General features: G+C 37.3%; 1 non-coding gene across 1 annotated transcript; it reads left to right on the forward strand.

Moving 5' to 3' along the window:
* Window positions 1-18752: 18752 nt before the first annotated feature.
* On the forward strand, window positions 18753-18824 carry trnaa-cgc (transfer RNA alanine (anticodon CGC)). Its single transcript has one exon. It is a non-coding gene; the product is annotated as a tRNA-Ala (tRNA).
* Window positions 18825-20292: the final 1468 nt, after the last annotated feature.

Consider the following 20292-nt stretch of genomic DNA (forward strand, 5'->3'; position numbering starts at 1 on the left):
GGCCCCAAAGTGCAGAGCATGGTGTCCCGTTTCTGACAGCATGTGACAGTCTCAACGCTTCCACAACATCAGAGGCTCATGCTTATCCATGACAGGTATACATCTGTACAGACATTTTCAGCAACTTGATCATTTCTCAACATCAGTTAGTCATGAACAAAGCAGGGAAATAACTATAATGATGCTGTCAAAGATGTTGCAGCACTGTGTGGTCCCGGCAGGATTTCCTGAGATAGAATATGCAGCAGCTTTTCTCAAAAGTTCCTGCTTGCTGCTTTTTTTGTATTGTTTTGCTGTGAATTTCATTAATAATGTATTATGTAATTAATTTCACTAACAGTAGGAGTACAATTAAGGGGGGTGGGGGGGTGAAATGCTGTTGCATGCATACTGAGCTTTTTACACTGTTAAAGACTTGGATTCCCATCCTAAACATAGTCAAAGTTTCAAAAACTAATGTTGGACATTTGATGGAGTATTTCTGTGACAAAAATACTCCTTCCGGTTTCTCACAAGTTTCGGAGAGTTTTTTTCGAGTATGGCTCGGCTTGACGTTAATAGAGCGGAAGGTCCTTGTATGGGCCGTACGGGCTCTTCTCCCGTTAGGTGGGCGCATTCATGACTAGAGTGAGAGAGGAAATGCACGCCCATAAACACTCTCTCAGGTGCAGATCCAGTCATCCGTGAACACTTCTGTCGCGCCACGCTCCACTTTATTGACATCAAGCGACTTCAACGCTTCAGCACAGCATTCTGGGAAGGCAGCGCTGCATTTGAACCGATTTGAACGCAGAAATGACAGGAAGCTTCACAACATCGCTTTAGTCGCGTCGCAAAGTGGATCTCCACCGTTCACTGCTGTCAGGACTTTACCAAATCATACCAAAGAAGTGTGTTTTTGACGGAGCGGTCCCAGCGATAAAGGTTCGGTCCTGCTTTGGAAGCAGCCGGTGAGTAAAACTGCTTCAAATGTCTATGCTGTTGGCTATCGTCACATGAGTAAACATCAGTAAATGACACGATCGCGTTGTTCTATGTATAACGTTACACTAGTCTGGCGTGCAAAACCGTTTTGCTTGCTACTGCTAAGGTTTAGTCGCATACAATAGTCCATAAACCGAATCATGTCCTCATAAACTGTGAGTAAAGACACACAAATATTGACAGGGCACTAAATACAGTACATACCACAGAAACGGACGTCCTGCTGTTGCTGTTTCTCCTGTTCAATTTATAATGGATCATATCTGTATTAGCTGAGCTCGATAGCCATGAGTTTCTCCACGCTTGAGGACGTCACCGCTTTGCGCACTCGTCATTCTTTAGCTCCGCCCACACGATACGCCTCCAGGCGCTGGTTTTTTTCTGGAAAGACTCTGTACAGCCTATATTTCTTTTATAAATATAATAAAACTAAATACTTTTCGGAGATATGAAGGATGCAATACTACTCTTTAGGTACTCAAGATTGACATGAGATTGACTGAAACTGAGTGTTTCACCACCCACTTTCATTCCAACCCTATCTCTTAACTGCGAATTTTGTCATTGTTTTGCAGCACACCCACTTATTCATAACCTTAAGGCTAATGTATTCTTACTAAAAGCTATAAAACTTAAACTTTGATTTCAGGGGGCCTTTAAACCCTGTGTGTTCATTCACTCATTGCAAAGTCTTGTTAGTGTTACACTGCATTCCTGGGCGCTACTTCTGTACTTCTTTCGGTGTCATGGACTGTGTCCAAAATCTCCCTCTATACCCTTAAATAGAGTACTATTTGAGGGGACATCCTTTTGTTGTGGTCCGAAAACATAGTTGACGTTATAGAGTTCACTCATTCAATCCCACAATGCACTGCAATAATGAGTGTACGACTGATGTACGCACAAAAGCATTTAATGCATCCTCGATATCAAGAACATATCTGGGTACTTTTTATGTGTCCTCTGTACTTGCGTTCCTGAGTATTGGAATAGAACTTCGACAGTTGATGAGGACAGAGTGCAAGTGCTTGCTTAAAAATACATATTGAGAAACAGCCATATAGTCCGACTTACCTTGAGAGTTTTCCAGCATTCCTCCTTCACCCAAAATCTTCTTCACTCTCAATTATTCCTGTTCTCAGCCAGGGATGGGGGAGTACTCTGGGTTCGGGCCAAATTCCAAGCTCAGAGCCCTCCCCTCGAACAGCATATCAAATATGCATATTCCAAACCCTATTTGATTATATGTGAATGCGAACTAGTGAAATGGGTCATAACGTTTTATTAATGTTCCTTGAGGTGCACTATTTTCTTAAAGTTTTTTTGCGTTTTAGCCATTAGTTGAATACTTTGGCTTTCAACCAAGTGACATTCATCTAAGTACCTGAAGGTGTTTTATATAAAACTTTAATAATATTGTGAATCTTAAGGAACATTAAAATTGCATAGTTTGGTCTATTTCACATTAACAATTTCATGTTTGGCACTTTTCATTTATTTATAATTCATTGTTTATCCGCCTATTCTTGTGCACAAAGTCATATCTTTTAAATCAAATAACCATGTTTAAACAATGTGCAACCAACAGATATGACAACAAAATTTGTGTTTGAGAATATAAAAGTACGATTCATCTTGCAGACATAGGTATACACTCCAGGCCAGGAAAAGGTGTTCAGATGTCTGTTAGAAGGTTAGTAGCTCTTTCTGCCCGACTCTGCTATCAGCTGTGTCTTGTATTTCTATTTCATCTTAAACATCTGTCGATAAGAGCACAGTGGTCCCTTGCCTCTGATGCATACGGCACATGAGATCATTAAAAACATGCAGCCGTCACCCCATGTGCAGCAGTGCAGCATGCATGACGGGTAAACAGTATGCTAGCTCATTAGCAATTGACAATGCAGACAGCGTCGGCTTAAAGCCGTCGTCAAGAACGTGAAAGCAATGGATTTATTCCCAGAGCGAAATCAACAGTGGAATTAATTCTGGAAATGGGGAGGATGAGCTAATGTCAGAATCCGATTAATTTATTCATAAGTAACCTTCAACACAAGGCGTGAGGTGACAGTGAGATGATAAACCAATCAGTAGAGAGATTTACTCAGTCTGTCTCAACATTCAACCTTCATGACTTGAGGGAGAGAAAGAAAAATAAAGAGTTAGAGAAATTATTATCATGAAAACCCAGAGAAAAAAAAAACATATTAAATGTAACATTTAGTAAAGATAAAGTGTGGTAACATGAATGCGTTTTCCAAATGCCAAGTTCTGTTGTTCAAACACACATTCGGAAAGAGCATTACAAGGTTGTGTGGTTGGAAATACAGCCATCGACCTGTGGTTAGTATGACTTAACAGATAAGCCCCTTAATCTAAATAAGCAAGGTATTGTGCAGTACAATATTGACCATATAAAGTGCTTGAAATTAACTTTTTTGCTCACCAGCCACTGTGGCTAGTGGTTTTCCAAAGTTACTAGCCACTCAGCATTTTTGACATCAATTTTGACATCGATATCATGGGGAAAAACTGCCATATAGATATTTGCAATATTATCTCATCATTTGGCAGCATATTCGGCTGCTAATGACCTGATGCATGGATCCATTATACTGTTACACATGTGTTTTATTTCTCAACTGTTTACCTTCACTTAATTGATGGGTTGACGTGAATACTCGCCAGTAAAAAAATAACTCAATTTAGTACTAAGTGGCGGCTTCATGTGCCCACTTCTTGTGCTAATGAGCGTGTGATAATATGTACAATTATGTGCAATATACGTGCAATCTCACGTTGAATTTTAAGGCTTGCAACTCCAACAATATTCATCTGGAGCAAATTAATCAAGTGAGTGAGGTGAGGCAGGTTTGTGTGTAACTCGCTGTCAGAGAGATGACAGAGTGAGAAAGCGCAGCTGGTATTATGTATCTATTCTTTGGAAAATGGGTATTGGAAGAGTTTCAGATATTTCAGTATGATAAATAGCGGAAAACAAATATGTATTTTGACAACACTTAATTGCATTTAGTTTATTATTTCAGGTGGCTTTTTAATAAAAAAAATGATATTATAGCCAATATAAAATTCAACCCAACAAAGTGGATAGTAGAAGAGACTGCCTTAAATGCCACTTCTGATATCCACCTGCATTTGAGAGTAAGAGTCGCTAATTTATCCAAAAAGATTATAAAACATACTTCTAGGCATTCTGCAAGCTTATACTAAATAGATTAACAAAAAATATACAAGTTCTACCATGCCTAATATCGATTAGGCTGCAGTGTTTCATAGTATCTGCCGAGCAAATCCACATAACAACATAACTTTCAACACACTCAAATGTATCTAATATTTTAAAACAGTGCTGCGTTAACCCACATGTGCATGACCAGAAGAAGCGGAAGTGGCCCTCTGTGGCATAATAAAAGCTCAGCGAAATCAAGCCGTGATAAAGGTATGCATTTGTTTTGAATATGCCACCTCTAGCGGCAAATAAATACATATTGTGGCTTTAATGTCAAGCCCTGATCATATACATTTACATTTTCAAATAATTAATACATTTAATTAAATCTCTTCAAGTATAAAACGTCAAAAAATGAAAGCACCCTATGCTAGTATTCAGAGTAACACCCTCTAGTATTCAGAGTAACCAGAATTGGAAAGCACCTTTAGTATTCAGAGTAACCAGGTTTGAATTTATTGGGGAAGGCATAATTACGGTTTCAGGCTCTTTCAGATCACACTTCTTAGCCTACCTGTGAGGAGAATCCGTTCAATCTTCAAACATTGACTGGAGGACGAACAATGGGGATTTCTGTATGTTGACATGGAACAGTGTACCAGACTTTTACCCTAGCAAGGATCCTGGAGGATCCTTACTATGGGAGTATAAGGCACCTGGGCCACTTGTTTTTGCCATGTTAAACTGATGTGAGAGCCGAGTCCACATTCTTGGTAGTAAGTCAAGCTTTCATGAATTTTAAACTCCACCAGAGCATTCATTGTCTCTAATAATTTCTGTGCTATTCCTGGATAGGACTTCAAGGTGCAGACGAGGGATGGAGGGGTATCCAGTTTGGGGGGCTTAGGGTGACATAGCTAACATTAAAAATTATGATAAATTAGCTGACTGCTAATGGGTTCTGGGTATTTGCTTACAAGCCAAGTTAAAATAATTTAGTAGAATTTATGGTTTAAATTTATTAACTAATTGATTAAGTAATATGTAATTGTGGTTATGGGTGTTGAATTAGTTAATAGTCATGTGCCCCTATAAGTAAAGTCATAACATAATGATACTTTATAAATCATTAACTAATGATTAACTAAAGCAGACAACTGGAAGCTGAAATGCATGGCTTTGACCCCTTGTGGTAATTAACACATTAATTTACATTATTAGTTAATATAATATGTTATTAAGGAATTAATACATTATGACACATTTAACTAATAACAATTTAATGATTACTTAATATATTAATCATGTAGAATCTTCATTAGTTGCTGATGCAGTAATCATTTATAAATGGGTTCGCCATTAGTAATACATTAACTCATGATTATATGTGCATTAGTTAAGCATAACTTAATGCATATTAGTGCACCATTATTGTAAAGTTTTACCAAATTTATTATACTCAGATTAATTGTTAAAGTTGTTTTAACAACATCAATAGTTTGAATGTTGTGTTAATAAGGAATCTGTGTTGAATGATATATATATAAGCATATTGTTTTCTATAACTTCATAATATGACCTAGAAATTGAGCTAACGGCACAATAGCATTTCAGTCACTGTAGCAAATTGCAAATGTGCAGCTCATTTAACAGATGAGCAGAACTGAGCATCAAGGCTTCGCAACTGTTGTTCATACAGCTTACACAATACATAAACATTGATATAAGCAATCAAGAGTTACTTTAACCTGATAACCGTCACGATGACGAGGACGTGCTGAAACTCTCTTTGCTTAAATTAGCTCAAAATTACTATCAGATGTAAGTAATTACCTTGACAAACTATACATCATTAAAAAGATCTAAGACTAAAGTTTAATTTTGTTACCTCTGTTTTATTCTCAAAGTCTTATAGTGACCGTAATGTGTTAATATGTTCCAGGAGTTATGAATATGATCTTGGGCGTCGCTACCTTTTGATTGTAATATGCGCGTCATTTGCTCCCATTCATAAAAAACTCCTCCTTGGTCGTCATGAAGACACTCGACAAAACAACTTCCCTCAGGGCTTTTACTTCAAATGTGTGCAGATGTGGAGAAATATTGATAGATTCTCACATGTTTGAGTCAAATTTCTATACAGAGAAGTATTATTTATTCAATCTTTATCCAAAATCCGCGGATGTGTGATTATGAGCGCAGTAGACTGTGTTATGCTGTGTTTTCAATTCATTCTGGCAGCCGGAGGGCGCTGGAAAGCTGTACTACTGAAAATTCACTCCCCTATGCATAGATGAAGAACAGACACACCATGTGACATTCAGGAAGTATCTGACATTTCCAAAACAGCTTCCTGAGATCGTTATATCGCTATTTTATGCAGATAGACACGTTTTAAGACAATAAACACACAATCGCGGCAATATATGGTTGGTCTGTGTTCTTTATGCCATGTTGGGTGGTTTCATAATAGATGATATTTATAATGCAATGCTATTCCACATAGCTTTTAGCATTGTATATTTTCTGTCAGATTTTTTGACCCGAAGCTATATGAGATCACATATTGTTATATAAAACACTCGACTTATAAATTATAAAGTGATATGAAGCAAGTTTTGAATAAAACATGATTTTAATCGTATAAATTGTTGTTTTGCTGGTGTGCTAAGCTAACATGCTAGCTTGCCCTAGATGCACCTGCCACTGAGTAAATACTTTATTTTTATGAACATTTTCTAAATGTAAAACTACTGAAATGCTTATTTGGACGAAATGCATTCAATAGAGTCTCAGTGAGGGTAAAGTGAGAGGTTTGATTTAGAAATGAGGTTTGAATAGAACAGTTTGAATAGAGAATCGTTAGTAATTATAATGCAGACAAAAGAATAATAATTAGAGCCATAACCAGTCCGCAGAAGTGTGAATGTGTGTTGGGGAGACAAACTGAATGGGGCAGTTTGCACCTCTAAGAGGCAAAATAGAGAATGAAAGCTGAGAAGACATGGCCATAAACATCAGTTGATATTTCAGCGATATCTCAAAATAAAATCGCATGAAACGATCTTGTAAAACGTTTAATAAAATTCAGAGTTTTAGACTGATCATCTTCAGATCTGAAATATAACATGGTCAGACTTGTGGCTTTAGCTGTAGTGCATTTCTAGATTTCTCCAAGGCCCACTTCAATTTTATTTTCATAAAGATATTTCATACAAATAAATTTCTAATAACTTTACAAAACTTTGAAGCTTATTATAGCTTTTTTTTATTATAAAAAATATTATCATTTTGACTTTACAGTAAACTGCCAGGTGTCTGCTTTCAAATGAGACCATAATTATGCTTTTAGTGCAAAGGATTCACAAACTGTATTTGTTTTAGTCTGAGTATACATTTCTTAGGATTTTTTCAAAATTTAGAAATCAGCTTAACAGGTTAATAAGAACGTATAAGAACATAACTACCAAAACATCACATAACATAACAAGAGACCGAGCTCAGAATGTGGCCCAAACCCAGAGTACTCTTCCCGTATCCCTTGCTGGGATAGAAACCAGTCGAAATTGAGTCTGGGTTGGAGCGGGATGCTGAAAACTGTCGAGGACCATAGGCGATTCAGCTATTTATAGAAGTCGGCTATATACATTGTATGTTATGTGGAGTCATGCAATAACTAGCATGATTCTTATATTTCCAGCTACCACACATCCGCTGCCTCTTATCAAATGTTATAAAGTGTTGTGCATCAGCTCAAATGGATATTCTGTCCAGAACAGGGACAGATGTAAGTCTTGAGAGAGTGATTGCTTACGGTCATGTCCCTGTGCTGCTGTTGCCACTTTTAACATTTGCCCATAAAATATGGGGACTCATAAGTTGTCAAATGACTATGGCATGGCCTCTTAATGCAAAAGCAGGGTCACCTCTGCCACACAGATGATGATTGCCACATCTTTCAACAGTCCTCCATCAATCTGTGCACCCGTTATTGGCCTCCAGAGACGACCCAAACTCTCTGTCACGTCCTTTCTCTTCCCTCATATCGCTCGACCTCTGCTCTCCACCCTCTGATCATCTAGTCTACTCTCTGTTGGATGATGATGGATCTGGAGTGTCACAGAATCGCCATGTCCCTCACCATTTACAAACTGCCCTGTCAAAAGTGACATAGAGGCCACGCTTGCCAAAAATACTCCGCCTCCATCATCAGCAGTCGAAAGTTTCAAGTCACTATAAACTAAAAATGCACTCATTGACAGCAAGAGCCAGATTCACGCACCAGTGCAAACCTTCTTTTGGCTTTAAAAACTACTGTCAGGACTTACTAAGGACACACAATGAAAAATTAGCACTGAAAAGGCATGGATAGAGTTATTTTTGCTGCTGACCTCATTGCATATGCATTTGTAGGAGTTTTCAAACTTATGGGAGGAGAGTTTTTAAATAAGATTTGTGCTATTCAAATTACTGCACTGTAAAAAATAAATAAATAAATGTCTCCAACTGAATTTTTTTAACTGACTGATCACATCTAAATTTTTCAGTTGGCCGAATTTAAATTCTGTGAATTGATACATTTTTCAGTTGGCCGAATTGAAATTTTGTGAATTGATGTAATTTAATTAACAGAAATTCAATTCGGCCAATTTAAAAATTTTGATGGGAGCAGTCACTTGAAAATTTTCAATTGGAGACCTGCATTTTTTTTTACACTGTGGTATTTGCGCCATTATTTACTGGCCAAAATAAATAAATAATTGTCTTAAACCAGACGCTAATTTACACTGCTCTTGGTAGATTACATTGGTCATTATGGAAATTATACGGCTGCAGAACATTCCACTCCCATCGGCGCTTTAATGGAACTTTAGTCGCTCATTAAAAAAAATGGCCTACTTAAACTTCAATACTACAGTATCATATTTTTTCATGCAAATGTCTGACTGCAGTTGCATGCATGGATAGACCTTCACAAGAATACTCTGGCTCATGGTGTATTCGCTGGGCCTTTCTAAAGGCTTATCATAAAAATAATAATAATGATATTTTTTTTGTCTTCCAAAGTAGCCAGAGCATTTGGACCCCGAAAACTGTGATGTCAGATGTAACCGGGTATTTGCGCGCACAGCTTCCATGCGGTAAACCACATGGTTGTTGTTAATGTTGTGGTTATTTCAGCCAACAGTTTTTTACCTCTAAAACATTGCTTGTGTTCTCACACGGAAGGTCGAGTAAAGATAAATCTAGATTGCGGACGTTTTTCATGGAAGAAATGGTTATACGCTTATGGTATACGCTTAACCACTTATGGTTATACGTGGTTATACGCTTACGAATGTGATGCTTTTGGGAAATGCAGCCTTGGCCAGATCGATGTACTACAGTTGTAGTAGAAATGTGAAATAACTTTTGAATTTGGTGCCTTCTAGACTGAGAAAAGACATAAAATGTATTTTTGTCTCATGGGGATGAAAGACTACAATTCCCAGAATGCTTCGCTGCCCTGTGAGGCCATTACCAAAGCCACCGCTACTGAATCACTGTGACTTGAGTTGGAGAACAGACGATACAATTAAATACTGAATGTGTCTGTTCAATTTAATGATCGAGACGCAGTGTGAGTCTCACAGCACTACACACTGCAGGAGTCAGATTACATTTAACGTCATAAATGAGCTCTCTGGATGCGACCACACTCGCGGCAACATTCACAATGCGTGTTCAGCCTGGTGCATTTTCAGTTCATGCCTTTGGAAGTTTAACTTTCATAGAAATTAATTTGAGAAGTTAAATCACTTACATTTGCTCAGCATAGGTCCGTTTAAATGAATGCCAGCTGCAAGCTGAGCTGTGAGTGCAATCTCCCATTCCCCATGCGCAGATTCAAAACATGTGGAAATAGCTCCGTCTGCTGGCTGTAGTCTTTAGCCCTTGGCCAAACATTCCAAAAATGATGCAAATATTGTCAATTTGTGTCATGGGAGGATTTTTTTCAGATATAAAATGCATAAATTTGAAGTAATCCTTTAAAGCCCCTTTCACACTGCGATTCCGGCAAATACATGGATAATGCGACCTGCCATTTGTTCCCGGGCCGCTAGATTTGGCCCATTCACACAGCCAGCGAAATACCGTAATATGTGCGCTTTCACACACAACCCGTAATGGTCCCGGGTCGAGTTGACACGTGACATCCTGATGTGACGTATAATGGCGAGCTATCTCAGCTTCAGCGCGGATAGTAAGGAGCTCCGTGGTCTTGACTTGTGTCCAGTTTCCGCACATTTCTGCTTGTTTAATTTTAGTTTCTTTTGTATACGAACACTCTCTGCGTTTAAACACCGACTAGCTCTTCTGGCACTGCAGGGTTGTATTATTGAAAAAAACAAGCTCTAGGAGTCGCACGATAACTACGTACACGTTGCGGCATTAGTTTCGGCTTTTGTTCACACAGCGCTCGTCCCGGGTCGAATACCGCAATATTACTAGGTCCCCGACCCGGGTTCAATTCGGTAATCAATGCCGGGACATGGTTGCTTTCACACAGAAGGCGACCCGGCAATGTTCCGGGGAATATTGCGGTTCCGACGTGCAGTGTGAAAGGGGCTTAAGTGAGACCCTCTTAGCAAGCTAAAATGATATATAAGTAAAATGTACACATTTCCCATTAATTCAGGATGTTTATAGCAATGGAAATGATCAGAATGTATTCAAGATGAAGGTCAGTGAAAATATGATTGTTTTAAAAAAAAGTGGTCTTGTGTCTCACAAGGGGTAAACTGAGATCAAGGGGGTAAAGTTAAAACCACTTACTTTTTCTACTCTGAAACTACCATAACAACACGTTGAAACAGTTTGAATTCTGACAGCTAGCTTGACAACCACACATACCATAACTAATTTTGGACTAGTAACAGAATCATGGGGATTGGTCAATAAAAATAAAATAATAAAACAATAATAATAATAATAAACTAAACACTTATAAGTAACTCTGAACAAAATCATTTGCAACATAATATAATTCAAAATGACAGATAGAACCAGTTAGATTAGAACACAGTCTGGCGGTCGGAGCAAAGGACACTAATAGCCAGCTAAAGTGTCTGGGGGTCAGAGCAAAGGACAATCAGAACCAGCTAGAAACATCCTGGGACTCAGAACACAGGACTAGACCCTCCTGGATAAGAACATCAGCCCACTGTCGTACTCTACAACTAGGCCTACTCTACATTCAGCCCTGAAGGTTACAGGGAAATATGAGGAGTTGCTCTCTCAGTGTAGTTCCTCCAGGCCTTTTAGGTTGAGGCAGCTTCTTCACCACATCACTTTTAGGAACATTTGCCCCAGGCTGTCTTCCTGGTGTATTGCTTGTCATGATGGCTTTTGTACAATGTTTATGACATTAAAAGTAAAACATACACAATGTAATATTAAATTAAAATATGTTTAAGACTAAACTTAACTTGTGCCTCATGTCTCTCTTTACGCCACATCATTTGTCTCACTTTACCCCACCACCACATTTTTAGAAAAAAAAAAAGTTTTATATGGCTTTATATGTTGGTAGTTCATAAATATGTATACGTTTTTCGGCCCCACTTTATATTAGATGGCCTTAAGTACTATGTACTTACATCAAAAAATAAATACAATGTACTTACTGTGTTCAAATTGTATTGCAAAACACTTTTGCTGATATTGAGGTGGGATACGGGTAGAGTTAGGGACAGCTGTGGTGTATGGGTCAGTTCAAGGGTAGGGTTAGGTGTAAGAGAAGTGCCAACTCTGAAATTACAAATGTAACTACAGAAATTAATTACAGACGTAATTACATGCAGGTTTTTTTTTTTTTTTAAATGTAAGTACAATGTAAAAACATGTATGTACACAATAAGTGCATTGTATCAAATGATAATTACAATGTTAGTACATAGTAGTTAAGGCCTCCTAATATAAAGTGGGTCCAGTTTTTTTACCTGAATCTATTTACTTTGGCACAACAGTTGATTAAGTTGACAGCAAGAAAATGTACTTTTACATGCAAAAAATATATATACTATATAACAAAAAAAAAACATGCTGACCACAACACCATGAGGGTTCACTCATGGCCAAGGGAAATTGGAGGGACTTGAACACATAATGGTTGCATGACCACAAATGTGTTCTGTTGACCAGATACAGGGGGTGTCTCACATTACCCCAAAGCTTTTCTGCAAACGTAATGAAAATGTCCTGGGGAAATATACCAAAGAAAAAATTTATATTTTCTTGTTTTAATGTAGTGAAGTGAAAGTAAAAACTCAACAAAAATATTTATACTCAAGTACAAAGAAAACTACTGGTTTATGCATTTTCTTTCTACAAGTTTGAGGAGCATGTACTACTTTTATGATCATTTATGAATTTCTTAAATACTTTTTTCGATACACTATCATTCTCTAATGATTCTCCCAAAGTTGCGTTGTTTTTCATATTTTCAATCAAAGCTACTGATTCTTAAGGTAGAATTTAATTATTGTTTCCCCTCTGTCTGATAAAGCAATAAACAAGCACCTCAACAATGTAGTAAAACATAATAAACAAAAAACAATATTAGTTGATTTTCAACTTGGAATGCAGAATAAGATGTGAATGCCTGTTCCAGGGTCTTTGAGGATTGAAGTAAATGCAGATTGACAGCCAGAATATCTGAATTGGATGGACATTCCTCCATAAAGGCACAGCACAGACATGGAGTACCTTTTTGCACATTAATAGGACTCTGCTGTAGGCACTTGATAATAATAAAGGCACTTGACCTCTGCTGGAAATAACGTTTGTGATTATGTGCATTACACGCTCCACAGAGCCTTTTAAAACCACCACAATAAAAGCTTATTGCTTCATACAGCTGTATTACGTGATTTACAGGTATATCTCTACATGTCTATCTGGTGTCTTCAAACCCTTCACCTCAGTGCCGTCTAGTGGCAGGCAGCAGGAAGTGCTAGCTGGTCAAGAGATCTTGAATAAATTCAAACTTAAAATGTTATTTAATAAAATCACAGTTCCTGTTTAACTCTCTCTCTCTCTCTCTCTCTCTCTCTCTCTCTCTCTCTCTCTCTCTCTCCTCTCTCTCTCTCTCTCTCTCTCTCTCTCTCTCTCTCTCTCTCTCTCTCTCTCTCTCTCTCTCTGTCTGTCTCTCGCTCTCTCTCTCTCCACTTCAAATACGTCTGTATTGGCATGCCTTGTAGTATTGCCAAAGCATTGGCCAAAGCATTATACATTATCTATAAACCTAATGAGAATAAGTTAATTACAGTTTTTGTACAATCACTTTGCTACAACTCTAAAAAAATGACCGTGATTTTAACGGTGTAAGGTTGTAATATTCTACGGTTAAAAACTGTTATTTGGTAAACAGAAAGTTTCCGTAGGAGAGGTTCCGTACTATATACGGTGAATAACTGTAATAGATCTAACCTTATGCCTGTAACATTTACAAAAAAACAATGTAAAATCCCAACAGAATATTATTAGAACCCCAAAAACATATATTTTTTGTTTAAATAACAATGAACTTTGTAAACTGTTAACAGAATATTGTGTTATATTTACAACAACATGTGATTATAAACAAATTTGTTTGTTAAACCTACAAATATTGGTATCAAAAACAGAGAAATACTGTAATAATTTAAAATCTATTTGTTAATTTGATATCTAAATATTGTAAAAACTTATGTTTTAGTCAGTTGTTCTTAGAAATGTAAGTAATTTTACAAGTTTATGCACTTAAAAAATGTCTAAACATGTATTTGAATTGCATATAAATGTTCCATGCATTTTGATTATGTAATTTTGACAAACAAATTAATAAACTTAATGAAAATCTTATTTGTAAATCAAACATAAATGAAACAGGTAAGATTCTCAGATGAGAAGCTCACTACTGAGTTAAAGTACTATTGAACCAGTGTTGAAGTTAATGAGATAATTAAGAGACGATTGAACATTAATTATGAACACCTGATGATAACAGATCAAAATCATTGAAGGAAAGAGAAACACGAGAACTACAACTGACTTCAGCCACAGCTTTAGATGAAATCAACTGAAGATAAAAGAAGACATTAAATCTCTGAAGATCTCAGCAGAGGATTAAACAACTCCACAAACAGCATTACCAGCTTCATGCATTACTAACCAGACTGACTTTATTTGTGTAATTTATGTTTTAATGAAAATAATAGGTTTATTTGAAGTCACCATGATGGTGAGTAGTGTTTTCTTTAGTTGGGCTCTTGACCCTTGACTCTCCAACATTAGTTTTCTGGCTGCTTTAACTGTGTTTATAAAGCAGTTTTGTTATGGCATGGAAAGCAAAGCTAAAACATGGCCAGGTGATTTGGCTCGTTGTTCATGATGCTATAATCATCATCTAGTGATCACTGATCTTTTTCAGAGTCTAAGGTCCTTGTTATGTGTGTTAATTTTGTTTTATTCATAATAGTGGCCAACTAGCATTTCATTCTACAGCATGAGTTTCAGCAATGTTGTGGCAATCTAATAATATGCACAGCTAAAAAAATAAAATAGAAAAGTGTGCAAAAGGTTTTAATCTATGGCAATTATTAGACACAAACAGATATCAAGAATCAGTGTATAAATCTCAACAATGGTGACAATCAATGAAAAGCTTCATGCTGCAGTGCATGCTGGGTACCACCAATCAAAACTCTCCCATGGGTCCCAGCATGCATTGCGGCATGAATAAATTATCCATCTGAATTGACAAATTTTCTTTGATTCTTACAACTTGTTTTTTTTTTACTTTTGCTGTTTTTCTTGTGACGTTTTATAGTAGCTTGTTTCATGTTAAGAGTAGATGTTTATCTGATTTTTTTTTTTGCTTGTCACCATTGTAGAGACACATACACTGATTCTTGATGTCTGTGTGTGTCTAAATTATGCTGTAGTTTAAAACTTTTTTTATAAACCTGCATATTGTTTGATTACAACAATCATACTGGCTATCATACTGCAAACCACATGAATATTTTTACACATACGGCTAATCACCTTTATAACCAGAGCATTAGAATCTGAATGAGCTCAGGGATTCAACCACTACATGACGATTATTTAATCATCACTAAAGAGCCAAATCACCTGGCCATGTTTCTTTCTTGGCTTTCCATGCTATAGCAAAAGTGCTTTACAAACACAGTTAAAGCAGCCAGAAAACTAATGTGAAAGAGATAAGGGTCAAGAGCCCAACTAAAGAAAACACTGTTCACCATCATGGTTATCATCAGGTGTTCACCACTAATGCTCAATCATCACTTAATTATCTCATTAACATCAACACTGCTTCAATGGTACTTTAACTCAGTAGTGAGCACACACATGAACACCGGGAAGTGTTAATTTAACATGAGCATTTTTCGGTGTGCTTTTCCATAATTCTTAACTGTTTAATTTACGTATAACTGGCATATATCAATCACATTCAGTTTATTAATACAATTACACAAATCTTACCCGTTTAATCTGTGTATACTTAGAAATATGAATCACATTAAGTTTATTATTTTGTTTATGTAAAAAAAATCCAAATCCATTGAAAATTTATATGCAATATAAATACATAAATCTTATGCTTTTTGTTTCCTTTTTTCTTTTAGTCTTTACATTTTGATGTAATACTTACTGGTTTTATATTTATATTTATGTAAAAAAAAAAAAAAGTGCCTCCTCTAACCACGCCTAATTTTGAATTTCATAGTGTGCATAGTTTCATAATTCTCTGGTAACGGCAGCTGCCAGCGTTTTCCCGTAAAAACAACAGTTTTTCCCCATAAAATTTACGGTAAAAAACCGGCAGCTGTGGTTGCCAGAACTTTACCGTAAAAAATACGGCAGTTACGTTTTAGGTTTTACGGGACAGGACCATATAATTTAAAGGTTTATACTGTAATTATTACGGTTAAAAACCATTTATTTTACAGGTTAAAACTGTATAATTTACAAATGTTATACATTTTATTTTATTTAACAGTAAAACACCGTTAAATTTACAGTTTTTCGAAGTGAAAAAGAACAGGTCATTGTGTAATTAACAGTGAAAAACCGTAAATTGACATTCCCAGAATTCCCCACGTGACACTTCGCATTTGATGCATTTTCATTGAATTAACTATGTTTCTTCTTAGTTTTTTCTAATCACTTATGTACATTAAGGTTTTATTTTACATCTAATGTTGTTAAATTAATGTTTATTGCATTTTTTAAAAAGCCATGTCTGTTACCATGATGGTGTTTGGTGTTTAGTGTTTGTGTGTGCACCTTCTATATGTTAATATTGTCTCTCCAAAAGCTGCTTGTGATGAGCTTTGATTCATCATGTGATTCTCATCACCACTGTAATTGGTGGCTGTCAATCTATATCAAAGGTACATAACAGATATTAGCATTTCAATAAGTTGGTAAATTAATATTATTTCAGTTAAATATTTTTTTACCGTAATTGTTTATAGTGCACTGTGTACATATAAGTATTACAATAGAAACTTTCAAATTATATGGTTTTGAACTGTAAAATAAACAGTTTTTAGCCATAATTACCACATTATAAACCTTTAAATTATATGCTGCTGTCCCATAAAATCTAAAACGTTGCTGCTGTATTTTTTATGGTAAAGTTCTGGCAACCACAGCTGCCGTTTTTGGACCATAAATTTGATGGGTATTTTTTTACAATGTACAGTTTTGAATGGTAAAATAAACGGTTTTCAACCGTGATTATTACATTATAAACCTTTAAATTATATGTTGTTGCCCCGTAAAAACTAAAACGTAACTGCCGTATTTTTTACGGTATAATTCTGGCAACCACAGCTGCCGGTTTTTTACCGTAAATTTTACGGGGATTTTTTTTACAGTGTGGAAGATTGTTTGTCAGTTTCCATACAGCTATGAATTAAGAGTAATGCAACAGTTACTTATCATTTTGAGTAGCTGTAACAATTGATAGTTAGATCATTGTAAGGAAATGAATAGACATTCATTTGAAATGTAATGTGTGAATTGCCTTTTGAAATAGTAGTACTTTCATGTTAAGTTGTGTCATATTGAATGGGTGATTTTTGTTGAATGAACAAATGATCTAAGTTTTATGTGCATTGTATCCAAGCAATTAAGAAATGGGCTAGAGTTGTGAAAAATGACATCAAGGTTCTGAGTATTGACAGTACTGCACTGTATAGATGCAGGCCCATCAGCCTCATTTTATATTAGGTGGCCTTAAAGGGGGGGTGAAACACTCAGTTTCAGTCAATCTCATGTCAATCTTGAGTACCTATAGAGTAGTATTGCATCCTTCATATCTCCGAAAGGTCTTTAGTTTTATCATATTTATAAAAGAAATATGGGCTGTACCGAGTCTTTCCGGAAAAAACCGAGCGCCTGGAGGCGTATCGTGTGGGCAGAGCTAAAGAATGACAAGCGCGCAAAGCGGTGACGTCCTCAAGCGTGGAGAAACCCATCTATCTCAGCTAATACAGATAATGATCCACAATCAAATCTGAGGCTGAAATAAATTGAACAGGAGAAACGGCAACATCAGGATGTCCGTCTCTGTGGTATGTACTGTATTTAGGGGCCTTTGTGTGCAGTTTATGAGGACATGATTCGGTTTATGGACTATTGTATGTGACTAGACCTTAGAGGTAGCAAGCAAAACGGTTTTGCACGTCAGAGTCAGAATAGTGTAACGTTATACAGAACAACAATGGAGTAACCGTTAGCGCATTTGAATGACGAAGCACGCGATCGTATCGTTTACTGATGTTTACTCATGCGACGGTAGCCAATAGCAGAGACATTTGAAGTTGATTTACTCACCGGCATCTTCCAAAGCAGGACCGCTCTGTCAAAAACACACTTCTTTGGTATGATTTGGTGAAGTCCTGTGACAGCAGTGAACGGTGGAGATCCACTTTGCGACGCGACTGAAGCGATGCCTTGAAGCTTCCCGTCATTTCTGCGTTCAAATCAGTTCAAATGCAGCGCTGCCTTCCCGGAATGCTGTGCTGAAGCGTTGAAGTCGCTCGACGTCACCCATAGGAATAAAGTGGAGCGCGGCGCGTCATAAGTGTTCACGGACGACTGGATCTGCACCTGAGAGACTGTTTACAGCGTGCATTTCCTCTCTCTCCCTCTAGTCACGCGCGCGCACACTCTACCGGGAGAAGAGCCCATACGGCCCATACAAGGACCTTCCGCTCTATTTAACGTCAAGTAGACCCATACTCGAAAAAAACTCGCCGAAACTTGTGAGAAACCGGAAGGAGTATTTTTAACACAGAAATACTCCATCAAACGTCCAACATTAGTTTTTGAAACTTTGTCTATGTTTAGGATGGGAATCCAATTCTTTAACAGTGTAAAAAGCTCAGTATGCATGAAACAGCATTTCACCCCCCCTTTAAGTACTATGTACTTTCATCAAAAAATAACTACAATGTACTTACTGTGTTCAAATGTGGAACTTTCCATTAGCCTGCAGAAAACTTGCTTCAGTCCGTCAGGGGATGTAGCTCAGTGGTAGAGCGCATGCTTCGCATGTATGAGGTCCTGGGTTCAATCCCCAGCATCTCCAAGCAATGTTCATCAACTCAAAGCTTTATCTGTTGTGCATTTTTCTCTGCCTAATTTATGTTTGAAAAATAGCAGCTAGCTTTACTACAAGGCACGTATAACTCAGCAAACCTTCAGAAGGGCAAGTAACTCAAAGCTTTATCTGTTGCATATTTCTCTCTATCTAATTTATATTTGAAAAATAGCAACTAGCTTGAGTACATGGGACATAGAGAATATGCTTTGCATGTATGAGGTCCTGGGTTCAAACCCCAGCATCAACAAGGAAAGTTATCCTTTAACTCAAAGCATTATCTGTTGCATATTTCTCTCTGCCTAATTTATATTTGAAAAATAGCAACTAGCTTAGGTACAAGGCACATGTAACAAGGCACAAGCAACTAGCTTGAGTACAAGGGACATGTAACTCAGCCACACCTCCACAAGGGTGAGTAGCTTAGTGGTAGAGCAAATGCTTTGTGTATTTGAGGTCCTGGGTTCAAACCCCAGCATCTCCAAGGAAAGTTATCATTTAACTCAAAGCTTTGTCTTTTGCACATTTCTCTCTGCCTATTTATATTTGAAAAATAGCAAGTTGCTTGAGTACAAGGCACATGTAACTCAGCACAAGCTTCACAAGGGTCAGTAGTTCAGGGGTAGAGAATTTGCTTTGCATATATGAGGTCCTGGGTTCAAACGCCGGCATCTCCAAGGAAAGTTTTCCTTTAACTCAAAGCTTTGGCCCTGTCCACACGAAGCCAGCACTTTCCCAATCCGATCTTTTTTCCCCTCGTTTCAAGAAATATCTGCGTCCACACGAGGTTACAAAAACGGACTAAAAACGATGTAGTTTGTATTGCAGGCCAGTGTGTGGCGCTGTAATTCTGCCACAGAAAAACACTAAAAACGGAGAAGAAGAGTTGTGGCTAGAAGGGGTAAAGCAGTGGTCGGAGGTGAGGCAAAATCTCACAATAAAATAACAATAAATACATTTGCTACTTAACAGATGTGTTTTATTAATGCCTACACCTACCCCAACCCAAAACATACCCTTACAGGTATGCAGATACGTTAATTAAATGACGCGATATTGATGTGCACATGCCCAGTGCCCGTAGTTGTATCCCTTACCTGTTTCACCGTGCTGGACGTAGTGTGATGCACAGTTTCAGAAAATATACGGATTTGCTGTACACACGAAGACGGAAGATGAGCGTTTTCAGATTTATCCGCTTTGGGACCCGGTTTCGAAAAATATCGGATGCATGCTTCTAAAACGCCGGATGTTCAGGGCGTAACGCTGAAACGGTACAAAATGTATACGTATACAGCTAAACGCGTCTCCGTGTGGACGGGGCCTTAATCGGTTGCAGATTTCTCTCTGCCTACTTTATATTTGAAAAAATGTAAGCCCAACTTATGGGTTCAAAACCCAGCATTTCAAAGGAAGGTTACCTTTAACTCAAACCTTTATCTGTTGCATATCTCTC

The sequence above is a fragment of the Pseudorasbora parva genome, chromosome 20 (assembly GCF_024679245.1).
Source record: "Pseudorasbora parva isolate DD20220531a chromosome 20, ASM2467924v1, whole genome shotgun sequence".
Lineage (NCBI taxonomy): Eukaryota > Metazoa > Chordata > Actinopteri > Cypriniformes > Gobionidae > Pseudorasbora > Pseudorasbora parva.